The 25307-nt window shown below is 45.4% G+C and overlaps 1 protein-coding gene across 5 annotated transcripts in view; it reads left to right on the top strand.

The window, feature by feature from the left end:
- ERI2 (ERI1 exoribonuclease family member 2) overlaps positions 1 to 25307 on the top strand; it is a 282343-nt gene that overhangs the window by 11992 nt on the left and 245044 nt on the right. For all 5 annotated transcript variants that reach the window (XM_069647653.1, XM_069647655.1, XM_069647657.1 and 2 more), the window contains exon 2: positions 1865 to 1963. The gene's annotated coding sequence lies outside the window, so the exon portion shown is untranslated. The remainder of the gene's footprint in view (positions 1 to 1864; positions 1964 to 25307) is intronic.

Below are 25307 nucleotides of genomic sequence, written 5' to 3'. Positions count from 1 at the left end.
TGTGATGGGGGCTCTGGGAATAAATGCAGCCTGGACGTGTGCTTTCCTGCATTTGGATCGCGTGTCCACGCTGCGTTGTTGCTTCCTGCTGGTGCTGCCAGTGTCTTATTGCCTGGTAAGGGATGCCACTTCTCGACTCAGACCGCCACACCGATGTTGGAGGGAGTGCCGGAAAGCAAGTGTTTCAGGCCTTTGTTGGTCCCTCTGCTGCCTTCTCTCCCTTTAGACCCACGAAGACTAACGCGTGGGGAAAGGTGAGCAGGGGGGGCCAGATCACTGCAATGCTGGTTCCCCCCTGGACCCCTCTCACTCTGTGCCCCCACCTTGCTTGGCCATGGGGGAAGATGCGAGCGGCAACGGAAGCACGCATTTCCAGTGTTGTATGATATCCAGCTCCCCCACACCAGATTGCTGGGGTCTCCAGCAATCTACTGTGGGGGAGCCAGATATCCTACAACACCGGTCCCCCTGCTTTGGCTGTCCCTCTGTGTCGTCAACCCTCTGGTCCATAGGACGGCGCTGGCCGGGTCCGAGATCCGGCATCAGATGTATGGCCAGATCTTGGGACCCGGCCTACCTCAGCCATGACCAGGCTTTACCAAGCCCCCAGCTTTGCAGAGGGAAGCTGGGGGCCCGGTGACCTAATCTAAACAGTGCTCCTTTCCCCAGCCGTCACTCGCGCATTTCCTGGCTCTGTTTTTTCATCCCGTTTGTTTTTTCTGTCCTGAAAGGGACACCACGGAAATCAACGGGCCATGAACATCACTGGCGGGCAGGGGGGTTGGTCAATGTTGAAAGCAGGCATTCTACATGCTGGACACATTATTGTTCAAATGTGCGTTTTACACATTCAAGGGAAAAGTAATTTTCAAACGCTACTGAAACTTGCGTTCACTAGTTTTTCTTTGAGATGTGTTTTTAAAAAAAATATATATATTTCTTGAGCCCCACACCAATACTCTAAATTTGTGTGCCCCTTTGTGTTTTATCACAGGTTATAATGCTTCTGTTGTGCTGACAGCAGTTATAAGGAAATTTAAACTGTGTTCATGGGTTCCAAACGGAGGCAGAAATACCCCAACCCATTCGTTGGCCAAACACATTTTATAGCACTTCCTTTTTTATAAGTAATTGCAAAAAGTAATTCGAAGTTTTGCATATGTTTTTGTTTTGGTTAAATTCAACCTTAAACACAGTCTCCGCAATGGTCTGTCAACTGGCTGAGCTATCCCGGTGGCCATCTACTTTAGAGCAAGTCTATGCATCCCTTGATGTACTAAAATCACTGCCTTACCAATAGTAATTTGGGTGCACCGCTGCCATAGAAGTGTTTTAAAGTGGAATTAATGTATATCCTGCTGTGGGTGCCAGGCCTTCGCCTGCATGTGGCACCATGTGTTGCAGAGAAGCCAGGGGCCCTCATGTCTGGTATGGCAGCTGCGGCAGTCTGCTGCTATGTCAGCACTGTCACCTAACTGCGGTTTAAGCTACATGGCTATTACTCGATGTTTCCGAACTACCGTGTCGTATTCTGTGTAAGATATGTAGATGAATGATTGGAATGCCAGCAGGCTGGACTTCTCAACTAATAAGGGTAAAATATAACGCGCTGATGCTCTTTCGCTCGCTCTATTATTTTTTTTGTCTCTGTGATTGAGTACGAGTCACGTTTCAGGTATGTGTTCTGACTGCTCTCTCTGCCAGCTGGGGTGGACTGCCCTATAGCGAACTTTGGAGATTTCTTGGACCCTGCACTCTAGGTCCCTTTTGTGTGCGGGGGAGGATCCTCCTGAGTGTAGTGCGCAAATATTGGTATGGTCAATCAGGTATGTCTAATTTTTCTATTGTACTTTTTCAATTGCAGGAACACAAATTGGCTCAATCATCCCATCTTGGACAGCAAAGTCCCCAGCAGCAATGGCACCATAAAAAATCCTGACATCTGTATTAGGACTTGTCGACGGTAAGCATGTCTTTTTTTTATAAAACTGCTGTATTTTGCTGTGGGTGATGGGGTAATTTTTAAGGTATAGTAGGAGTCACAATCGGGGATTTCAAACCTTTTTTTGAGGTTGATCCTTTCTCATGTCCAGTTTGGGGTCGATACTGAAAGTTCACGTTTCATGTGGGAGTTGCATTTTACAGTGCACTGTGTACTCGATCCTGGTTTCCCAGCGTTATGTCCTGCTTACTAGTTGATGCCTAACACCCAAGAGCTGGTTTTAAGTGTTAGGCAGAATCATATGCAGTACCCTTTGGGAATGTGTAAGTACAATTTCACCTTTGTTACAAGCCTGTACTACACAGTAAAGTGGTAGCGATGGCTGAGCAGCCAGACCTATCTCAAGAGTAAAGTGAGCATTATCGGAAGTTACACAAAGGACAGCAATTACTATAGGTCAAACAAACACTGAGTCAAGGTTTCTGAGTAAAAGAATACACATTTATTTACACCATCAGTTATCAAACAGTTCACTATTATAAAAGCAGCAGAAAATCACAATCTTAATACACTACAACACCCAATCAATTCTGGACAAGTTAAGCTCAAAAATGAAGTGTGAGCAAAATGGCACTCCAGCAATTTAAAAGGGGAGGAAAGACGATCAACAACACCAACAAGTGATGGGCAAGGCAATCTCGAAAAGGCGTACTACAACTAAGATTCAAGTCAATAGGCCTGGGCCAATGTTAATGGTTCAGAGTCTTTGCAGAGGATCACACAGTTCAGAGTATTTCGCGGTTAAGTTTTTGCCAAGAGTTCAAAACGGTTGGAGGAAAAGTTATTTAAAAGAGTAGAGAAGGACATGCCTTCAGCGAGGCGAAAGATTTCAAACACTCCGACTGCGGTCGGACGGAACGAACGACCGGATTTGAACAGTACCTTAAATGAAGAAGAATGCTGTAGCTGAGGCGGTTGTCACTGGCAGTTCCTGCAGGCTCACGGTTCCTGAAGCGACTGTTGTGGTGACAAGGAGGAAGACTGGAGGGTCCTGCACTGCCCAGGGAAGAAGCCAGCAGCAGAGCAAAGCGTTGAATAAAAGGTGCGCTCCTTAAAACACAAACGGGTTCTGTTCCTCCTGGCTATTCAGTTCACTGCAGCGATGCACAGCAAATTCGACCAGGAGAGGGAGGCCGGCGTTTGGTGAGGTGGTTGGTCCCACCAAGCTCAAGGGAAGAAGATTCCTTGCAGATCTTCTGTCGTCGAGTTTCGGGCGATTCGGACCTGAGCAGGGCTTCACGGGGATGTCCAGTAGTTGCAGCAGTCGTCTTCCTTCAGCTCCTCGTTGGTTCTCTTTCCAGTGGCGACTCTGCCTTCCAAGTCCCAGAGACCTGCTTTAGCAGTTTTCCCCCATTCACACAGCCTGGCTGTCAATCACACAGCAGGGTGGCTGTCCTGGCAGGACAGTCACCTAGCCAATCAAGCAAGAATGCAACTTGGGTCTCCAAGGAGACCCTGAGCAGGGGGCCTCAAACCCAGCACTCACATACTGTCTACTCAGGCGCCTAATGAGGGCTTCTGTGCAGAAACCCGCTGAAGGACGGCAAACAAACGAACCAAACCTGGTTTGCTGCGCACAGTAAAACACGCGAAAGACCTTTACAAAAAATGGCGAATAAACCCGACAGGAACCAAATAACCATTAAAAGAAAATCACTTGGGTCCCATGGCTTATACTTTGACGCTAACACCATTGCTCTAACTGTACCAAGGCTATTTTCATAGCTAGCGGTAGAATAGAAATGGTAGATACCACTGCCACCAGCCAAATCTTAGAGAAAGGGGAACGAAATAATGTTCCATGAGAAACAGACAAAAAGGGATAACTATTAACCCTTCCAGTACTCTATTGGATGATAGGTTGTACTGGGTCTGTAAATTTAAAGAAAAGTAAAGTCAATGGCAACTTTACATGTTCTGGGAGACAGTAGTCAGTCCCAGAAAATGGAGTTTAAAGTGGGAAGTCTAAAAAGACAACCCTGTGTCGCTGCACTAAAGGTGCTGTGTGACACACAGTAAAAAGATGATGCCTATGGAGTAGGTGAGACTCCATAGTCCATGAGCAGAAAATTTACATGCGTTTTTGCTGTGTGTTGTACGAGTGGGAAAAAAAGGCTCGCACTCTTACCAGGTGAAAAAAGAAATCCTAGAAATCCAGCAAAGTTGCTGAGGGACTCATCGGGTAAGGGAAATTAGCCATTCTGGAGAATTCGCCCTAACATTCACCCCTGCTCATTTTGGATTCGCAGGTAGACCTGTATCATTGACTGTTTTCATTGCAGTAGCATTGCTCCAAGTGTCAGTGTGTCAACCTAACCACCTGTGTCCCAGCACGAAAAATCCAGTGAAGCACTCGACCCAGTCATGCAGGTAAGGATTTCTTTTCCCTGTGTAACATTGGTTGAGTAGAAGTGCTGAAGGTTTATATTGGCCCTGTGCATCCAGGTGTGGTTTTCGCCGCCAATCTGTGGTCTTGTCCAGTGTTGGGCAGAATTGCATGCAGTACCCTCTGGGACCACCACATACAATTAGGACTACAGGTGTAAGCAAAACCAACCTTTGGTATAAGTCTGTACTACAGTTTTTGGTAGCAGGGCTGAGCAGCCAGGCTGATCTCCAGAGGGAATGTGAGCTACAAGGGCTGTTACACAGAGGTCTACAATCACAAGTATTCAAATAGACACTCTCCACGTTTCTTGGTAAAACACTTATTCATTTATTACACAATCCTTTATAAAGCATTTACTAAAAGGAGGCCGGTTATATCACACAAATATCCTACAGTACTGATTACTTAAGCAGTGGAGCTCCCCTGAAGTAAGGGCAAAATAGCAGTAACGTAGGAGAAAAAAGGCATAGGTTAATCAAACGAATATCAGTGATTCTGAAACGGGGCAAATGGTTTAACAGAGGAGTCCATTCAATGCAATAGGTTAGGCCAAAGTCCATGAGCTAATGTCTTGTATAGGATAAAAACGGTTCTGGTTATTAAGCGGTAAGTCTTCGCCAAAGTTCTCAGAAGTAGTTTGTGGAAGAAAGGTTTGCATGCTGGGTCACAAGATGATCGGGCCTGAAAGTTGCCAACGTTATACTCACTTTTGCAGTGAGAGGTAAGTTCTCTCGAGTTTTCACAGTACCTTACAATGAAGAAAAAGATGCAGCTGAAGACTTCTGTTCCTGGCATTTCCTGCAGATCCCGCTGTTCCTGAAACTCAGTCGTGGGGACAAGAGGGAGGATGTCGGGGGACTCCTGCACTGCACAGCGACTGGTCACAAGGCTGGCAGACAAAATCTTCAGTTCCAGTAGCTGTTGTCCTTCAAGCACATAAGCTGGTGTCCATATCCCTTGTTAATCCTAAGCAGCTCCGAGAATGGTATCCAGGTGGCTTACGAGTTGACTGGTCCTACCAACTCAAAGGAAGAAGTCATCCTTGAAGGGGTTTCTCTGTCGAGCTGAACTGGGAGTTTTGGACCTGCAGCAGGGCTTCACTGGGCAAACCAACAGTCCAGGAGTTGTAGCAGCCGTCCTCTTCCAGCTCGTCTTCGGTTCTTTCGTTCCAGTGGTCGACTATGCCTTCCAAGCCAAGAGCCTCGCCTTTTATTCAGTTCACTCCCGTTCATTCCAGCCTAGCCGCTACTCGCCCAGCAGGTTGGCTGTCCTTGCCGGACAGTCAGCCAGCCAATTACGCCAGAGTGCATTTGGGTCTCCTAGGAGACTAAGCACAGGGAGTTTCGGGCACCTCCCTCACTTCCTGCCCAACCCAGACACTCAGGCGCCAGAGGCGGTCTTCAGTCCTGAAGCCCGCCAAAGGAGTAGGAACAAAGGGACCGAACCTGGTTTGGCGCGCAGAGACCAATTCTAGAAGGACCTGTCCAAAATGAACCGGCGAAAAAAGAAGACTGGGACCTGTTTAAACAAAGGAGGCTCAGACACCATCTTGAAAAACATGGCTTCCGTCATGTTTAGCTGCTGGTGTTCGCGGTCGTGAAAAAACATGGTAGTTTGTTGTAAAACCACTGTCGCTAGCCATTTCGATAGGACAGGGTAGCATTTGACTGCTTCATGAGTTCCTAGACAAGGGATTACTAGGTAACCCCTCCAGCAATCTATTGGAAGGTAGTGTTTGCTGGGTCTAGGAATTTAAAGAGTAGTAAAGTCAATTTAACTTTACTTTCTCTGGGAAATAGTAGTTTATCCCAGAGAAGGTATTTAAACCTTGGGACATCCTGAAAGGCTTCCCTGTGTCACTGCACTGAGGGTGCTGTGTGACACAAAAATGGAAAGATGCTTATGGAGTTGTTTAGGCTCCATAATCAAAGAACACAAGAATAAAACGCACATCAAAATACATGAGGGAGTGCGAAGCAAGGCTCACACACTCAAATAAATGCAGCAAAGTTGCTGGGGGTCTCTAAGGTTTTGGGAAATTGGCACATTTATGAGAATTCTCCCTAACATCCAGGACCACACAACAAAATATTTGAGCTAGAACTTCACGATCTGAACAGGGAGTCTTCTGAGACTTGTATCGATGTAATCCAAGCAGCATTTCTGACCCATTTCTTTTTTTTTTTTCTTTTTTGGTTCCCCACCCCCAATCTGATCACATGGTTTTGTTTGGGGACTTAAATCTTATGTGGTGTTTGTCAATTTAAATCTTTTAAAGCATTTTTAATTTTTGAAAACTTGAAATGGTTTAAAAAAAATAACATGACATAAATCAACGTGAGGGTTTGCAATGTTTTCAGAGTCGGGGTCCTTTTTTAGATGGATCGTTGGTACTAAGTGAAAATATCTTTTTCACTGTACCGATTTTGGGGGGGGTCTATTTAGAAAGACTGCTTTGTGACCGCACAGAGCGGTCTTTCTAAATCAAACTATCATACTTGTCAAACCCCTGTCGTACACATGCGCGCAGGGGCTGACGGATGCTGTGAGCCCCAGCAGAGTTGTCCCAGGAGGCAGAGGCGAGTTTTGGACTGTGTGTGTGTGCGCGCATGTGGGTAAGATGCGTGTGTTGCATGGGTGGGGGAATTGGGAGTTTGGGGGTCCCCCCTGATTGACGAGTTAATGAGTGGGTGGAGAAGGAGGGGGCAGTATGTGATTTCTGCACTTTAAAGCCAGTACAAAAACGGCTGGGAAAACAAATCACTTTTTTTTCTTTCTTTTTTTGTGTTCGGCTGTTAAAATGCAGAAATGACACATAGAGCTGGATAGTTTCCTTGTGCCCAAAGATGGTAGGAATCTCAAATGAAAAGCGGAAGGAGAGGTGGAAACTGACACGAGAAATGCTAAAACATGGAAATATGTATTTTGTGCATTTTGGGTTCACATGGATTGCAGTTGCTTTTAAGCTGCAGTGTGTGGTTTGTGCTACTACATTAGCAAGCCTGAAGCCAACACTATTTAATGCAGCATTTGGAAACAAAACGTTAGCAAAAAAGACCAAGGATTTGTTTGTACGGCAGTTGCAAGGCATACACAAGCAAAAAGACGCTGTTAAAACATGGCCTCAGTACCTGCAAATGCTTTGGAAGCTTCTTACCACATTATCTGGGGGAAAAAAGCCCTTTACAGATGCTGAGTAATTCTGCCAACAATTCTCGCTGTCAACCGGGTAATTCTTAGCGATGGTCCAGCAGAGAAATGCCAAAGTATCCTTATGTCTGACACCACAATTTTCTGCCGCATCACTGACCTGTCCCCTTCGATCAGTAAAGAATTGATATCGTGCTTGAAATAAAAATATTTTGTAAACCAATTCAGGGCGGAGCAACTGCATCCATAGTCATTGACATTAACTACTCTTTCCACTGCCTAAAGTAGGAGGACACGCTGCGTGATCCCCAAGAAGCTCTGCATGTGCGCAATATGGGGAATAGACTCTCAGAGGTGCTGACTTCTGTTGTAAAGATTGTGCATTTTATTAAGATGCACCACACAAGAGCCTTTCTGTATGCCAAATTATGTGCAGAAATGGGAGCTGAACATGATGCTTTGTTTCACACGGAGGTAGGGTTGCTCTCCAGGGGGAAAGATTTTAAATTGTGTTTAGGAACTCTGGAACAAAGTGAGACGCTTTCGCCTGGGTTTAGACCAGACAAAAGAAGAGCCTCTGTGTGATTCACACTGGATTGTACTGTTAGCTTGCTATGGCGACCTCCTTGAAAAGCTAAATTTTCTAAACCACTCCCTGCAAGGCACAAAAAAAGAAACCGCATCAATAGCTATGAACACACAAATGTCAGCATTCAAGAAGAAATTGGAGATTTTGAGAAGGAGGGTTAATGTCTGCATTCCGAATGCATTTCCATTATTGCCAGATGCTTTTGAGGAGGCGGAGTATGATCTTTTCATGTGTTGAACTAATGGGAACCCATCTCAGAACCACTCTCAAAAGTACTTTCCAGAGGACAATTGTAGCATCAATGACTGCGTGGTTCGGCCTTTCCTAGCAGACGTAGGGGCCCGCCCACCTCCCAATACACCTCCAGGAGGAACTAATGGAACTTCAAAGTGGCTGCCTACTGGGGAGCCAATTCAAAAAATTGTCCTTGGGTGGATTTTGGCAAAATGCAGTTTCCTGCTCTATCCAAATGCACAGTCAATGTACTGCTAGCTTTCAGCACCTCGTACCTTCGCAAGATTGGATTTTTCAACACTTGTAGCCCTAAAGACTGAATATCGGTCAAATGTGTAAGAAAACCTGTGGTTGGCTATTGCAAAAATGTAACCCGATAGTGTTGGCTGGCTGCTGAAAGGCAGGCCCACCCTTAACACTAGTTCTCCAGTATGCCTCTGTCCAACTTGCAAGTGACTGCATTGATAGTAATCAAGTTGTATTACTTGAGTATGTCCTACGTTACAGTATGAAATTTCCAACTACAGTCGAGTCCCATGTAGCAAAAAATTCTGAATGCTGCGTTTACAAATATTTGCCCTCTAATTAATTTGAGTTATTGCAAGCAATGATTTTGAAAGAATGTTTGGCACCCACACCTCCATTTGGCACCATAAACATTTTGGAGTCCATGTGTATAGAGTGGGCCAAGCCAGGTACACTTTTTTTTTTTTTTTTTTCTTATTATGGAGGGCTCGGGGTCAAAACAGTTTGAAGACCACTGCCTGTAGAGTGACTATCTTGTTATTGTCATGACGCGCGCTCCATGGAAGCTATGGAGCCGATGGAAGGGCTGATTCCGTTCCTCCACCAGCGGTCTAGTCTCCCACGTCCTGCACGTTACCGTCTGCACGTTACCGTCATGACGCATATAAATAGGCGTCACTCGCGGTAATCGATGCGTTGCAACCTTGCTTTCCTCGCCAGGTTTTGTACGCTAGTGCTCCTCTCTTACTCCCCGCTTGTGCCTTTGATCTCTCTTGGTGATTCCTCCTCTCTTCAGTTCCTCCCGCTTTGTAGTCCTTGATCCTTCTACCACTCTAGTGCTCTTTCCTAACTTGTTGTACATACATCTACGATTGTATGCTCCTTCCCACCACGCAGCCTTCTGCAGACCTCTTCCTTGTTCCTCGGCTAAGGTCTCCATCGCTAGCTCGACTCCAGCAGTGTCTTCTGGGAATTGTAGTCCTCATCTACATCAACGGAAAGCCTTCAGCCTTGATATTCGGAGTGCTACTACATCCAAGCACACCAGGGTTTTTCAGCCACGCTTTTCCCTGGAATTGGGGGTGGACTCCCTGAGGGTCCCTTCTGCCTTGCTGTTTGACAGCGGGCAGGGTGGCTTCCAGTGGAGCTCGTCCCAAACTCAACAAGAAAGGACTGGACCTTTGGAGAGAAAGGAGAGCCATAAACACAGACAGTTCATCAGAAGAACTGAGTACAGGTGAGGAGAAGGAGGAGGGAACCAAGGAGGGTATTTGTAAAGCAACTACTACTTCATCGCATGACAGTTATCAAGAACATGTTTAAAAAAAAAAAGCCAAATAACCTGCTATCTTGCTGGCACCGCTATATGTTAACATATTTTGATTGCTAGTTTGGATGAGCACTTATCCTCCCTGGTACCTAGGGGACCGTGCACATGTGGGCTTAAACGGAAGAAGCTTAATGTATTAAACCTTTGCAAAATCCCTGGTTGCTTTAAAATGGTCCATTATCCATGTGCTTGCTGTTCCCTTGTGTACGACGTTGCTTTGTATCTGGTACGGTGCATAATACAACTCGTACACATGACTGCACCTTCAGTGGGTATGAGCAAAATCATTGCAGTGCTTTACTGTGAAGGAAAGAGTTGCACGGACCCAGCGATATTCAAGATTTGACTGTCGTCTGCTTAAGAACATTGCAGTGTCCCATAGCCCCTGTGAGAATGTGTCTATTGCAGTGGTCTCCAAACAGTCGATCATCAGCTACGAGTAGCTCGCCAGAGCCTTTGAAGTAGCTCGCGCTCGAGTTTCAGGAAAAAAAAGAATGATGCTAGGAAGTGTTCTGACCAATCACAGGCCTGCAATTCTCTATAGCTTCTAGATTGCACCTTGTGATTGGCCAGAGCACGTTCTTTGCTGGGAGCTGGGCTCCTTTTGGCCACAGTGGTTTCTTTGTGCTACTCAGTTTGCCCAGGCTTTTTTCTTTAAAAAGCACCATGGCGCCTCGCATCAGGTGGCTGAGGCTGGGGCTTGGATTGCAGGAGCGAGCTGACAGTGGCATTCCAGGAAAACATGTCTTGCTGAGGTAAGTTGTTGGGTCGGGTGGATCGGTGGAAGTGAATATTTATTTATTTATTTATTTATACTGGAAATGAGCCCGGGGTGAAATGGAGACATTTAACTATGATGCTTAATGTCTCCGCTTCACCCTTGGCTCATTTGCAATCATGTGAGCTACTTTTAGGTGACGGGGCTCTGGCGAGCAAGCCCCCTCGGGACTTCCTCGCCAGAGCCCTGCCGTTTCTAATAGTAGCTGCAGCCTTGTTGGACCCAGGCTCTTCTTTTGGTCGATCGCCCTCTGAAGAGAATCTCTCGTATTTGGTGTGCAGTAGGCCACTGGAACGTGAATGAGATGTGCAGGTACACTATTCCACTCAGCAGTGGAAATGGGGGTGGGAGGGCGGAGGGGAGAAATGTAAAGGGGGAATCCCACAAGGGCCAGTGTAGGGGCAGAGTTGGCATTTGAACTCTATTCAAAGGAAATGTTTATAAATGGGGCAACTTCTTTCATGCTGCTTCTTTCCAAACTCCACACTGCATCAATTCCACTCTAAATCACTTTCTTGGCTTGGGTGCACCCAAAATACAGTTGGTAATCTAGCGATTTTGAGTACATTAAGGGATCCATAGACCCACTCTACAGTAGGTTACCAGGGTAGCTCAGCAGGTTGAGAGACTTTTGCTGAGATGTTAAATATTTAAAAACACAGAAGCATGTATGTGATTAAGCAGTTTGTCAAGCATATAACATCTTTATAAAGTACTTGGCATAGGTGCATGCCACAAAGTTAATATTTTTCGGATTTGCGAATGTGCTAAAATGGCATTGGTTTTTTGACTAAGCAGAATTTTGTGTGCTCAATTATTTTTAAAACCATAATAACACATTGAAATCCTCTTCAGATTACATTGCACGTACCGTCCCAAAAGAAATGTACAAACAAAACGACACTTGTTGAAATCATGGATGCAGAAGTAGGCGGATCATCCAACAAAAGGCATGTCATTTTCGTCAAGAGTGGGAGACCGATTTATTTTTCGCAAGCGTAAAAGGGAAGTGTGTGCGTTTAATCTGCAGTGCCAAGTTGAGGTGGCAAGAGTCATCTCGAGAGGCATTTTGGGACAATTCATACAATATGAAAAGAACTTCTGCAATCCCAAAAGTAGCTGAACTAAAAACTGCCCTGCAGATGCAACAATCATTTTTTTACCCAACCAGCAAAGAAAGCAAATGCTGCGACAGAGGTATCCTTCAAAGTTGCACATTATTTGGCAAAACACAAATGCACTTTTACAGATGGTGCAGTTGTGAAAGGTGCGATGGCTCACGTGGCTGAATCAGTTTTAAAAGATTGTAAAAACTGCCCTGGAATTATGTCTGCCATTTCAGATGTGCAGTTAGGTGCAAACACAATGGCAAGGAGGGTATCTGCGCTATCAGCGAATGTGATGGGGCAATTAGAAAAAGACTTGAGCATGGTTTTTTTTTTTCCTCCATTCAGTGTGATGAAACGGTTGATGCAAGTGATGCCGCTTGCTGGCGCTGTTTGCTCTAATGGTGTTTGAAGACTTAACCAACAAAGAGGAATTCTTGACCTCGTCGCCTCTGAAATCCACAACCAGAGGTGTTGATATCTACATGAGGTTAAGAATTATTATTAGTTGGTGGCAATAACAACTGATGGTGCACCAGGGCGTCATTCTGGTTTTGTTGCGTGCTGTAAGGCAGACCCTGATTTCCCTCCATTATTGCACTACCACTGCATCATCCACCAACAGGCAATTTGTGCCAAAGTGATGGGGTTTGATCACGTAATGGCCCCTGTTGTGCGAATTATTAATTCAATCTGTGCAAAGGCCAAACAGCACAAAATGTTAAAAATATTCCTGGAAGAACTATCTGCCGCACATAGTGATCTGTTGCTACACACGTAAGTCTGATGGCTTAGCAGGGGGAAATACTACGTCGCTTTCTTTCACTTTTGCCAGAAATCAGACTTCATGAGGTCAAGAAATTAAGACATCGGCCAATTATGCAGCATTTCTTGTCTACTTGATTTGGCATTTCTGGCAGATCAAATTAAATACCCTGAACTGTGAACTACGAGGAAAGGGTAAAACCATTGCTGACATAAGCACAGTAAAGACATTTAAGTCTAAACTTAACCTTTTCAGTGAACAAGTGGAGAAAAGAAAAATGCATTATTTCCCTTGTGTAATGCAAATGCTGACGGAGCATACAGCTAGTCATCAACTCCTGAATATAGACAAATACAGCAGTCTCCTGAGCAGGCTTAAGAGTTCAGTGACCGGTTCAGGGATTTCGAAAGGATTGAACTGTGTGTGATGTTCATCGCAAACCCCTTCATGGAAGTCAATGTTTGAACTTGCAGAAGAAATGAGTGAGCTGTTTTACTCTGAACAGTTTTGCTATGGAACTGGCGATTGTAAGCCTGCAAGGGGACATTCAGTTGAAAAGCAGACCATCTCACACCAATTTCTGGAGCCTTGTTGATTACAAGGAGTACAGTAACATTTGCACAGCAGCATTAAAAGTGACTTCTCTGTTTGGTTCCACCTATCTCTGTGAATCTGCATTTTCATATATGAACTTCATCAAATAGAAATTTCAAACCCGCCTGAACGATGAGCATCTGAGGGACTCCATTCGAGTTGCTGTATCAAGTTATACATCAGACTACAGAGCACTTGTGGATGGCTTGCAGTGTCAACCTTCACACTGAATGTGCCAATCATTTTCCTACATTGGGAAAGTCTTTATGAGAACTTCTAATAAAACAAAATGCAATAGAGATTTTTGAACTTAACATAATCGTAAACGACTGTTATTCCTTATATTTATAAAGGGAAAATTACAGCAAAAAAAAGTACAAGTAGCTCTCGCTGTTGGCCGCCCACTGAAAGTAGCTCACGCCAACATAAAGGTTGGAGACCCCTGATCTATTGTATATAGAGGGCACAATGCTTGTATTTTCAATAAGTTGCCCAGACACCCGCTGGCATAGATTTCCCTTGTGTGGGGATTGTTGATGTGTGGCTTGTGGGAAGCGTGTGTGACTTTCGCAGTATCTTTTAATATTGCTTAATTCTGAAGCAGTGTGCCAAGTGGCAAAGTTTTGTTTGGCTAGCTTGAAGGCTGACTAAGTTGTGAAGTGTGTGGCAGACTGTTTGAGCCGCTGTGTGGTACAGGGTCTGCTGCACACACTGCCAGGTGTAGTCTCAGGCTGGGGATGGTTGTAACACCCTGATGAATGAGTTCTTCGATTCCTGCATTCCTCCTTCTGTTGGCACAGTGTCATTTGGACTTGGATTTGTTGTTGTGATTCTGCGCACAGAGAATGGTTGCAAATATTGGCCATCCAAACTCTTGTGAAGAAGGGGGAGAAAAATACTCCTCTAACCAGATGCCCCCAACCCCATCTATTTATTTCTCTTAACAATGCTTGCAACCTGATCATTGCTTTCACTTAAGCCATTGAACACCAACCAACAAATAAAGTGGCCTGTCCAGCAACTGAATTTGCATTAAAGGAGTCTCAACGCCTCCCCACCCCCGAATCCCCCCCCCTTTCCCCCACCCTTTCAAGCTGGGGAATATTGTTGAGATTTGATTTGTGTAATGTGAATGTGTACAGGGCAGGTACTCTGAAGTTCAAGGTCCAAGCACCCCTAAAGAGGTTCTGTAAAGCTACCCCCTATAAAAAGCAAACTGTCCGGCATTCAAAGACTCATTTTGTCTTGTAATGCTTGTGAATATTTTTTCACTGCTGGAAGTTACGGATGCAGAGTTTTTTTTTTATGCCATTTATTTTAAAGAACACACAGATGGCTTGTTCACCCCTGTTTTCCATTGCCTTTTTGGTTCACAGTAGGGTTAGTTGTGCCAGCCTTTGTGTGTAGGGGACCGTGTTCGAATCCCCACCTACCCCCCCAATGACTCGTGCTCTACTCCATCTACGTTTAGTTTGTTCAACACTTTGGGGAAATCGCTACATGATTTAATATATACAAATGTAAGGTTCAGGGACTCTGGATTACTGCATGTTCTAGTTATGCTTGTCAGATTCTCTGTATAGGTTGATGAAGTTCCCGGAGGGATTTTATTGCCTCTCAATGCCGTTTGTTTTTTCCAACTACTTGACCTCAGCAGTTAATTGAAGGTAGTTTGCCTGTAAACTTTATTTAATGCTTGCTAGGCATAGTGATCCCTGTCATTAATTTTGAAAATATCTTTTTTGATCATTGTTTATGATGATCTCGGGTGAATGCTTATTATGTTTTTTCTTCTTTAATGATGGGACCAGTTCATTCTCATTAGATGATGTTGAGCTATTTTCATGCTTGCCTGGATTTTTAAGCAGCCTTGGTATCGGAGAACTGGCGCGGTAGTAGCAGTTCTGACCTGGGTGTGAAAGAGTGCTGTTAATTGCTTTGCTATTTGAAAACGGGAGGTCACTTTATTCCCTTAAGGCAGTGGTCTTCAAGCGTTTTTATGCTGACCCTCCCCCCATCCCCCCACGGGGTGGGGGGGTTTGGGTGGGAGGAGACATCTGACTCTTCTGGAGGATAGTGCCTGGCTCATATTAGCAATGGCCTTCCTTCTAAGGTGTAATGACTTTTTGTTCCCCCAGATCACTTTGGTCATGGGTTCTGTCCCTGCATACCCTCCTATTTCCTGTACATGTTACTGTCTGCAAGCTGGGGCTCTCTGTGGTTGATATGTACGTTTAAGAAACAAACAGGTTCTTGTCTTTTTAAAGAACACACACATCTATTTGATGTTTGAGGGAGGAGGGTACATCTGACGTCCCTATGCGGAGTTGTTCCCTTTTTTCACACATAGAGATGAATGCTGCACAATGCTCACCTCATTCCACTTTCCTCTAGAGTAACTCTCTAAAGTATAGATGGTCTACTGATTTCTCTTGTTATTGGCAAAGTGCTATGGGTTGAATGCCCTCGGGGACCGTAGTCCAAGTCAGAGAATGGATTGGTATTGGCGAATCACACTCTACCTCCTTAAAGATAGGTATACAGTCTTTTAGAATGAAAGTAAAACAATATTGGGTTATTCATCTGTAGGTGAATTTATTCCCATAAAGTCGGGTGACACATGTGTTGACCTTGGCCGTCTTCAAGGCCTTGAAAATCAACTCTTGGTATGGTGACCAGGTTTGGAAGTTGATGTGAAAATATCTTGAAACAATTTTCTGATGGTACTTGATGATAAGGGTGAGTCCTGAGAGACCGGTCAATGGATTTTGCGTTGTGCTAAAAGTATTTAGTGGTGCTTGGACATCCTGGATTGATTCCCTAAATAGAAATTCCTAAACTCCTTAACTATCTTTTTTTATTTTTGTTTTACCTTAGATGCAATCCTGAAAGTTTAGTCCACATCGAGGATGTCCAAGGTAGAGCGCGATTCGCAAATACCAATCCATTTTCTGTCCTACTCATTCAAGGGCTTTAACTCAAGTGCCTGGGATTACCTCCCTGTTGCCAAGGACGAGATGGCTCGGCACTTAAGGGGTTAATGAAGAACAAAATGTTAGAAGGCATTGAATGGTGAAATACCAAAATCGCCAAAAAAGGCCTTGGCACTGGGGGAAAACCCATGGCAGTTAAAAGGTTATACGTAGACCATGTGGAATTGGTGACAAAGCTATCCGCTATTTATAAATTATAGTGGTCACAGAGCACTCTCAAGGCTATGTACCCATACACATGTGTGCAGCTACAGAGTTGTGGGTAGCTGCATGGGGAGGGAGGGAAAGCGCCAAGGAGAGCAAGAATAAGCAAAACACCAAGGGGGCGGAGAGGATCGCGCTTAAGGGGAGTCACCCAAGTGTACAGCTCAGGCAAAATGTTTGTTGTATTGGTAGTCACATTATGAAGTTTCAACTTGCCTTTTTCATACCCGCAGCCAAGAAACGGTATTAAGACACAGGAAACATTTGATGAAATAACGAAAAGCTATAATTGAGGCTTTAAAAAGAAAGGTAGAGGAGAAAAAGCAGCTACTGTTGGAATCTGGAAAAAGAAGATGCAGTGAAAAAAGAGAATTATATTGTAAAAGCTGATGACTGAAAACTGACTATTCCAAAATGTATTAATGGCTGTTCACAAAAGCTGGAAACCCTAAGTCTTTTGGCAGGGATGGCTAGTGTTCTTCATTCCTCCTACATTCCTTCCTTAGAACCTGCCTCTTACTTCACCTGGACAATTGATAGACACAGCATTAAATCTGCAAATGTCTGTGTAATGTTGCAGTTCCTGGAGATGTAGCTGTGCAACAACTGCAAAAGATTGGACTATAAAGTAACCCGTCGATTGTCTGCTACAAATGTTTTGTCGGACAGATCTAATTTGACAAGCTGAACTCTATCACCACGTCTTTTTATATATTTATCTGTACATTTTGTAGATTAACAACTGTCGGCAATAAATAGTAAAACAGTAGAACTACATGCAGATAAGAATACATATTTACAATTAAAGAACTAGTACATATTCAGAAACTCATCCCAAATTTTAAGTGTGTTCTTGTTACAGTATGACAGTCATGCCTATTTGGACAAAGAAGTGACACCTACACGTTACCACACAACTGCGCAATCTTTCAGATTAACTTTTTTTTTTTTTTAGTTAAAAAAACAATGGAATTGTAACACCCCCACAACTGAGTTTGGGTGCTACGTCAGCCCCTGCTACTAATCTACAATGCTGCTCTGTGAAACTCAAGATGCAAGTGCTCTTGTGTGTAGAACTATTCTAGTTGATCTGGTGAATTTGTAGTTTGGTGCCAACTTGTAAATGGTACATGTTTTTGTGCTATTGGGTTTCTGTTGGGGGTCAGCTAATGTTTTCTTAGGTGTGGTGAATGGTCGAACTAATTGCTAGCTGCTCACACTGGTATTGGGTGAAGTGATCGGCAATCTTGTCATGCAGGTAGACCTTTAACGGATTCTGGTTAGGTCACAAAGTGTTTATTTTAGTGCAGTGATTTGTAATTGTGGGAGTTTATTGGGTGTGATGCTGTGTTCGTTAGAGTTGAGATATGAAATGAGGGAGTTTAGAGGTTGGTTCGTGACATTGTGGGGTGGATTTGTAGTTTTGTATACTAAATCAGCAAACCTTAGTTAATGACATTTGAGTGCTCTAGCAAAGAAGGCAAGTAACGGCTGCAAATTCCATGTTTTCCATTACACTATTCATAAGTCGAACCCTATAGTAATATCACCCATCTTAAACACAAGGAATCGAAACCCTTTTCCTAAATGGTTTGAAAGCAACATTCTGAAATTATTCTGCAAATCGTTCACAATTTCAAACCCATCCTAAAGTTGTCACAGGGTCATCCTGGAGTAAGACCCCACCTATCCTGAAGTTGTCATGGGGGTCACCCTGGAGTAATACAAGATCATCACTGGAAGTAATCAGAACTCTTCTTGGAGTAGTTTCTGTGATGACTCTAGAGTCATCTCATTAGAATATTTCGGCCTATACACATACTTCAGGATGGTGTCGGATGATCTACCTGAACTAGCCATGGCTGACTCTAGGATGGAGTCCCCTGATGACTCAAGACTGATTCCAGGAATCTCCTTTTTGACTTGGGAGCTTTTCATTGTTCCAAGGTCAAGAAATGTATGGCATATATAAGTAAAACGTTTTCAGCCTTGCGTCATTATTTTTTATTTTAATAATGCAGATTGCTTAAATATACGTAAGTTAAAAAAATAACCTCCCCTCTTGCTATTGTACTAGTTTTTAGGTGTGAAAAAAGGGGTTGGATTTTCAACATGTTGGTGTGGCTTCAAGTCCAGTTTTTGCTAAGTTACATCCCTATATAAGCCTGTCAAACTAATGGCAAATCACAGTAAACTTAAGAATTGCCAGCAATGTTCTGGCAAATTCACTTATCTACACTATTAAAAACGATTACAGATAGGTAAATCAAAGAGAATGGAGCTTCTGATACATACTTCTTCACCCAATCAGGTGGGTTTGCAGCACACTATACTTTGCTTAAAGTGATGGGTGGGTGTATGCAAATCACCCCGTATACAAACCTTTGGAGTGTGTGTCACAGGGATGTGGCCAATACACATGTGAACCACCTCCCGCCCCCCCCCCCCCCCTGTACCGACAATCAAAAGTTTGCATCTGTTGGAAAGAGAGGGAACAGAAGAAACCGTTGGAAAGGTAGCACGGAGGGTGTGGCACAATAAAGGGGGCAAGGAGGTACAGTGAGACGTGAAACTTATGGATACAAAAAAGTATTTTACACTTTTTCCGACAGATTGATCCATAGTGCTGCGTATTACATATCCCAATATGCAACCATTTCTGCCTCACTTTGTCCTGCCAAATAAAGAATGTTAGTCCTCTGATTTCACATAATAATGGCATTTTTCCAGGGATGATGTTATTCTAGGGTGTTCGCCCTAACTTAAAAGTCTGTAAGATCTTAGCTGTCGGAATTAACTCCTGTAAAAGGAACCATTGGGGTCTTTTTTTCATTGAAGAATACAACACAAACGTTGAGAGGAACTGCACATGCAGCTTACGTTGCATTAGACGTCTAAACTATCTTAAACCAACATGGTGGCTTTGTTAAAAGCGGTAGCCATATTGACCTAAAATATTTGACAACCGTGATATCAGTAAGGCAATAGTAATTTCACAACTTGGCAACTAATAAAGCTTTGAGGTTTTCACCTTTATGCACATCATAAATCTTATTTATCACATTTTAAAATAAACGTTTTTAAGTACATCTTGTTTGCCATTAATATGTCAATATAGGTACAATTTATTTAGAGAAATAAATGCTTTTGATGCTTTTTCTATTGAGCTTTGTTCACTAGATACTTTATAAACGAATATTACGTACGTTTATTGCTACTTAAAGATGGCTGCAGCAGTTACTTGGGGCTCCTAATTGCAGCTACTCCTCCCAACTGCATTCTAGGCTTTCGGTTACTTCCTTTTTTGGTGCACAAGATCAGCCAATCCGGTACAGGTCTCTGTAGATGCGGAAATGATGGCAAAACAATAGGGGCAAGTTTGAATATGCCTTCGAAAGAAGGGTGGCCTTGCAGCATGAAGCCTCTGTTTTGCAGTGATCGTTGATGCTGTATAAAAGCCTCTGCCGGAGTGTGATCTGTGAGTATTCTTTTATTGGTGTGCAGTCTTCTCTCTGGTGCCTACTTTTCCGTGCCACGGCTTCTTTAGACCACCACAACCTGATATTTGCCTTCTTGATTCTATCAAATGTACCAGGGTCCTTGATGGTATGCTATTTATTTGCATTTTAAAATGTGCGTCGTGTTTGCACTTTTCATCCAGGATACCACTGTTGTGACTTACCCCGGGGCACACGGACCTGCCTCACCGTTGGGCGGGGGCACAGAGCACACAACAAATAGTTACTTACGCAGTTATGCAGCCACCAAAGGCAGGGGCCACCCTACTGCGACAGATCACCCGGTCTGCTACGTGAGCTGGGATCACCCAGCAGACCGTGCTTGGCATACCTGCCTTATCTCTGGGTTTAACCCGTAGACTCAGGGTTTTTAACACTATTCCCCCTGGTCTCGGAGAAGAGCGTGGAGTCTCCTCCGGGGTCCGAGCATCTACGCCTACGCCTCCATGTGATTGGCTACAAGAAGATTAATAGTGGCCAATTACATGGAGGTACACGGGCCATAGGAACACACAGGCTGTGCCCTAAGTTCAACTTCTTTCTTTACTGGTGAACATTATCGCAGTTGGGGTAGGATCCGAACATGGCATGTGACACCTGCCACTGACCCGTCCCACTGCATGGCCTTTTACAAGTGCCACTGGCAGGTGTGCCATGCCAAAAATGTCTTAATTGAGAAAAGAAACTAGGATGTGCATGCCACTACATGACAAAGAATGTCATAAAAGAACCACCTTAGATCTATCGTTTTAAAATGGATATGAAAATCAATTGCTGGGACTCGACCTAAGAGCTCCCAGACTCTTGTCAATATCCTTAACCACTGAGCCACCACGTTGCTGCAGGAAAGGATCTATTTCAATAAAACCCACTTCCTTCGTGCAGTCATGTGCTTCAACGTTAGTCCGTTTTCTGTAAGTCAAATCATGAATTTAAAGAACAATTTTATACAAAATTTGTTACTCTCTAATGCTGGGGTGCACAACTAATTTTGACAGAAGGCCGAAAGTACCTTACATGAGTGTTCTAGTGGGCCGAAAAGTAATGTGGGCGGGGCGGTAGGCGGGGCGTGGCCGGAGGCTTTTTCTTTTTTTTTTAAACTTTTGTTTATTCATTCAGCTTGGTAACGCAGATACAGGTGAGTAACAATAGAGCCTTCAGAATCAAAACGGAGCAATCGGCACATTTCATAGAGTACATATAAACGGGGTACATAAAGGAAATGGGATCGACATATGCACCAGGGGGACCCATAGAAGGTCGGAACGAAGGTAGATGAAAGACAGCTCAGGGACCACCTTAGGTTGGGTTAGGAGAGGGAGCTGGGGATGCTGGATCTGAGTCGGTATCAGTGGAGGACATGAATGAGCGGAACTTCAGCCAGATATCTCTAGGCCTGGAGCAGGCGGGTTGCTGAACCGCCCAGGATTCTTTGGTGTCAGAGGCCCACGTAACAGCTCTGAGCTACTGCGCGTGGGTGGGGGTGATAGGCCGTAGCCAGCAAAGTAGAATTGTACGCACCGCTAGTAGCATAAAGAGGCCAGCCAGTTTTCTGGAGTCCCGGTGGAGTTCGGGGAAATCATGGAATAGGCATTTCATTGGGGATGGCAAGAAGGGGGATTCGAGGATGGTCGATGTAGTGGAGCACACTGAGATCCAGAATTGAGTGAGTCAGGGACATGACCAGATCATGTGGATGTAGTCGGCATCCTCATAGCTGGATCTAGGGCACCTAGGGGAGGAGTCGCTCGAGATGCGATGTAGCCTGGTCGGGGTGTAGTGGTACCTGTGGAGCACCTTGAATTGGATCAATTTGAACCGGGAGTTGAAGGATACCCCATGGATCCGTGCACACATGTGGGACCAGCGCTCATCGGTTATCTCGAGGCAGAGATCTGTCTCCCAGGAGCGCCGTAGTTTGGAGAATGTAGGGGGTGTCCTGGTTTGAAGTAAGGTGTATAGTCTGGAAATTTTGCCCCTCATTGGGTCAGGTGAGGACAGTTCGGTGATTGCAGGTTCATCAGGTGGCAGTGTTGGGAAGCATGTGTACTTGTGCTTGAGTACTCTACGGAGGGATGAATACTGAAGCCAGACGGAAGGTTTCCGTCTAAGGGGGGCCGGGAGGTCAGGCCATTCTATAAAATTACCCTGTTCGAATATATCACGCAGCAATTCATAACCCGCCTCGGCCCACGTGCGAACCACGGAGGGAGGGACTCGTGGGACCCCAGGGAGGAAATTCCAAATTGGGAAGTTACCGTGAAAGGGATGGGCGGTGCCCAATATTTGCCAAGATTTGTACAAGGCCAAGGATGTGCATGTCGCTGGGTCCAGTGAGTCCGATACCGCTGGCATTGGTACGAACACCAGAGATCGGATGTCGCGATCGCTGACTGACGGCCTTTCCAGTCTAACGTGGGGTGGGGGGTCCGATATATTGAACCAGTGTGTTGGAGTTGAGCCGCCAGCCAGTTCTTGAGGAAGTCTGGTGCCCCAAAGCCACCAGCTTCCATTGGGGCAGAAAGGGTCTTGAGCTTAAGGCGGACCGCACCGGAGTGCCAGAGGAAGGAGTTAAGGGCGCGTGTCAATGCCTGAAAAAAGTCAGCTCCCGGCCACAACGGAATATTAGTAAATCTGTACAGTAGTTGGGGAAGTACCACCATCTTCAGTACCCCTATCCTACCCGCCAGTGAGATCGGAAGTTTGTTCCAGCCCTGTATTTTTATCATAAGGTTTGTGAGGTATGACTGAAAATTATCTTCCAAGACCCGTTCAGTATGACGTGACACCACTACGCCCAGGTAAGTGAATCTAGATTGGGCCCATGTGAATCCCATGGTATCGGGAGGGGGGAGTGTGCTGGGCGTGAGCGGGGAAGAGGGTTGATTTAGAGCAGTTCACCGTGAGACCAGAGATCCGCCCGAAGAGAGCAATGTCTGCCAGTATTAGGGCTAAATTAGTTTCGGGGGAGCGGATATAGAGAAGAGCATCATCAGCATATAGAGAGACTATATCTGAGGAACCGGCAGTACGTAGACCCCTATGCGCATGGTTTTGGCGAAGCATGTCCGCAAACGGCTCCATTGCCACAGCGAAGATTAAGGGCGAGAAGGGGCAGCCTTGTCTGGTGCCCCTAGCTATTTGGAATAGGGGGGAGCAGCGGTCCTCAGTACGAACTCTGGCAAAGGGGTTGGAGTAAAGTAGCCTGACCCAGGATACAAAGGTGGGACCAAATTTGCCATTTATCAAGTACACGCCAGAGGTAGTTCCACGAGACCGAATCAAAAGCTTTTTGCATGTCTAGGCTCGCGGCCACCGCGTGTACACCAGGGTTCACTCTACTTATAATATTGAAAAAACGTCTCAGATTTAAGGAGGTGGAGCGGCCCGGGATGAACCCCGCCTGGTCAGGGTGGATGATATGTGGCATGTATGGGACCAGTCGTAGAGCGAGCAATTTTGCGTAAATCTTAACGTCGCAATTGATCAGTGAGAGCGGGCGGTAAGAGCCGCATTGAGTGGGGGATTTATTAGGTTTTAGTAGGACTGTTATGGTGGCTTCGCGGAGTGAGGGGGGGAACTGGCCCGCCTCCACCGACTCCTCCCAGAGAGCAACCAGGTGGGGGAGTAGGAGTGATTTGAAATGTTTATAAAACTCAACAGGAATACCATCTGAACCTGGGGCCTTACCCGAGGATAGAGATTCTATAGCATCCGAGAAATCCTCAGGGGTGAATGGATTCTCGAGGGATCCGATGGTGTCGGGAGAGAGGACCGAGAGGGGGAGTCTATCAAGATAAGCATCGATCTCTGCAGCAGTAGCACTGTCAGAGTGTGCATATAGGGATTGGTAGAAGGAAAGGAATTCCCCATTGACATCTCCAGGGGAGGTGGCCAGGGATCCATCGGGTCTCTGAATTCCGGGAATGGGTGGGGAGCCAAACTCATGGCGGAGGAGTCTAGCTAGGATACGGCCGGGGCGTTCGCCCTCACCATACCTCCTCGCCCGCCCGGGATTATCGAGAAACCTCAGCTCGCGGTCCGCGAGGGCACAGAAGGTGTCCAATTCCGTGCCAATTAACGCGAGGGTTACAGGGGTTGGATCTAGGGAATACTGAGCTTCCAGTGAAGACAACGTGGCCTCGCTCTCAGCGATTTCCCTACGAATAGTTTTGAGGATACCATTTTCCTTGGAGAGGGCAATGCCTCTGATGTAGACCTTAAAGGACTCCCAGAGGGTGGCCTGTGAGGACACGGAGTTGGTATTGATCTCGAAGAACTCCTCGATCGCCGAGTCCATCTCAGAGCTAAAGACTGGATCGAGGAGGGAATGTGGCTTCATTTTCCAGTATCTGGATCGATCCCGATCTGGGCCCCAGCATAGAGTAACAGTCACAGGGGAGTGATCAGATAGGGTCCTGGGGAGGATTGCCATACCAGATACATTCCTTATTAGCCCATCGGACACCAGCCATCTGTCAATCCGAGAAAAGGAATCGTGAACCGTGGAGTAGAAGGAATAAGAGCGGGAATCAGGGTAGAGAAGCCTCCATGCGTCAAATAGGGCCAAGCGGGGAAGAGAGGAGAGTGTAGTGTAAGCCGCTCTGGAGAGCTGACGGGGTCTGGAGCCAGATCTGTCCAGATCCACGTCGAATATCGTGTTGAAATTGCCTCCCCAGAGAATCGGTATCAGAGGGAAGCCATCTAAGAGAGTTATAAGATCAGAGTAGAATCCGGGATCATCAATGTTGGGACCGTATATATTTAACAGGACAACTTCCTTATTCTGTAAGGTACCATGGAGTAGAACGTATCTGCCCAGGGGTCGATAATCGTAGCAATGGGGGTGAATCTGAGGCTTCTGTGAATAAGGGTCATAACTCCGCGGCTCTGGGTAGAGTAGGTGGTAAAGTACCTTTGGGGACCCCATGTTTTAGCAAATTTTTCACAGTATTCTGTGCATGCATGTGTCTCCTGAAGGAAGAGGATTTTAGTCCCATGTCGCTCGGCTTGAAGTTGTAGTAGCCTCATTTTCTTGTAATTACCCAATCCCCGTACATTCCAGCTCATAAATGTCAGGGTTTCCTCACTCAACCCTCCAGGGATAGTCATAGAGAAATACAGGTGGGTGGAAATGTGCTCCCTGTGGACGGTGCCCAATGTGGTCCGATCTAAATCGCCGACGGGGCCATGATGCTTCGGACTCTGCCCTTTCTGTGAATACCAAGCCGTTTTTAACATATAACCCCGATTCCCCCCTCCCCCTCCCACATCCCTCCCCCAAACGAAGGGGTGAACAACCCACACCCAAACAACCAGAACAAACACAATGGCATCAACGCCTGGGGGGCCTGCGTACCGGCCTGGCGGCGATGCTCCGAACCATAAGGCAATTTTAGAATAAACAT

This window comes from Ambystoma mexicanum, chromosome 2q (assembly GCF_040938575.1).
Source record: "Ambystoma mexicanum isolate Mex_15411 chromosome 2q, UKY_AmexF1_1, whole genome shotgun sequence".
Classification (NCBI taxonomy): domain Eukaryota; kingdom Metazoa; phylum Chordata; class Amphibia; order Caudata; family Ambystomatidae; genus Ambystoma; species Ambystoma mexicanum.
The sequence above is the reverse complement of the archived record's forward strand: the minus strand, read 5'-3'. Positions and strand labels throughout refer to the sequence as shown.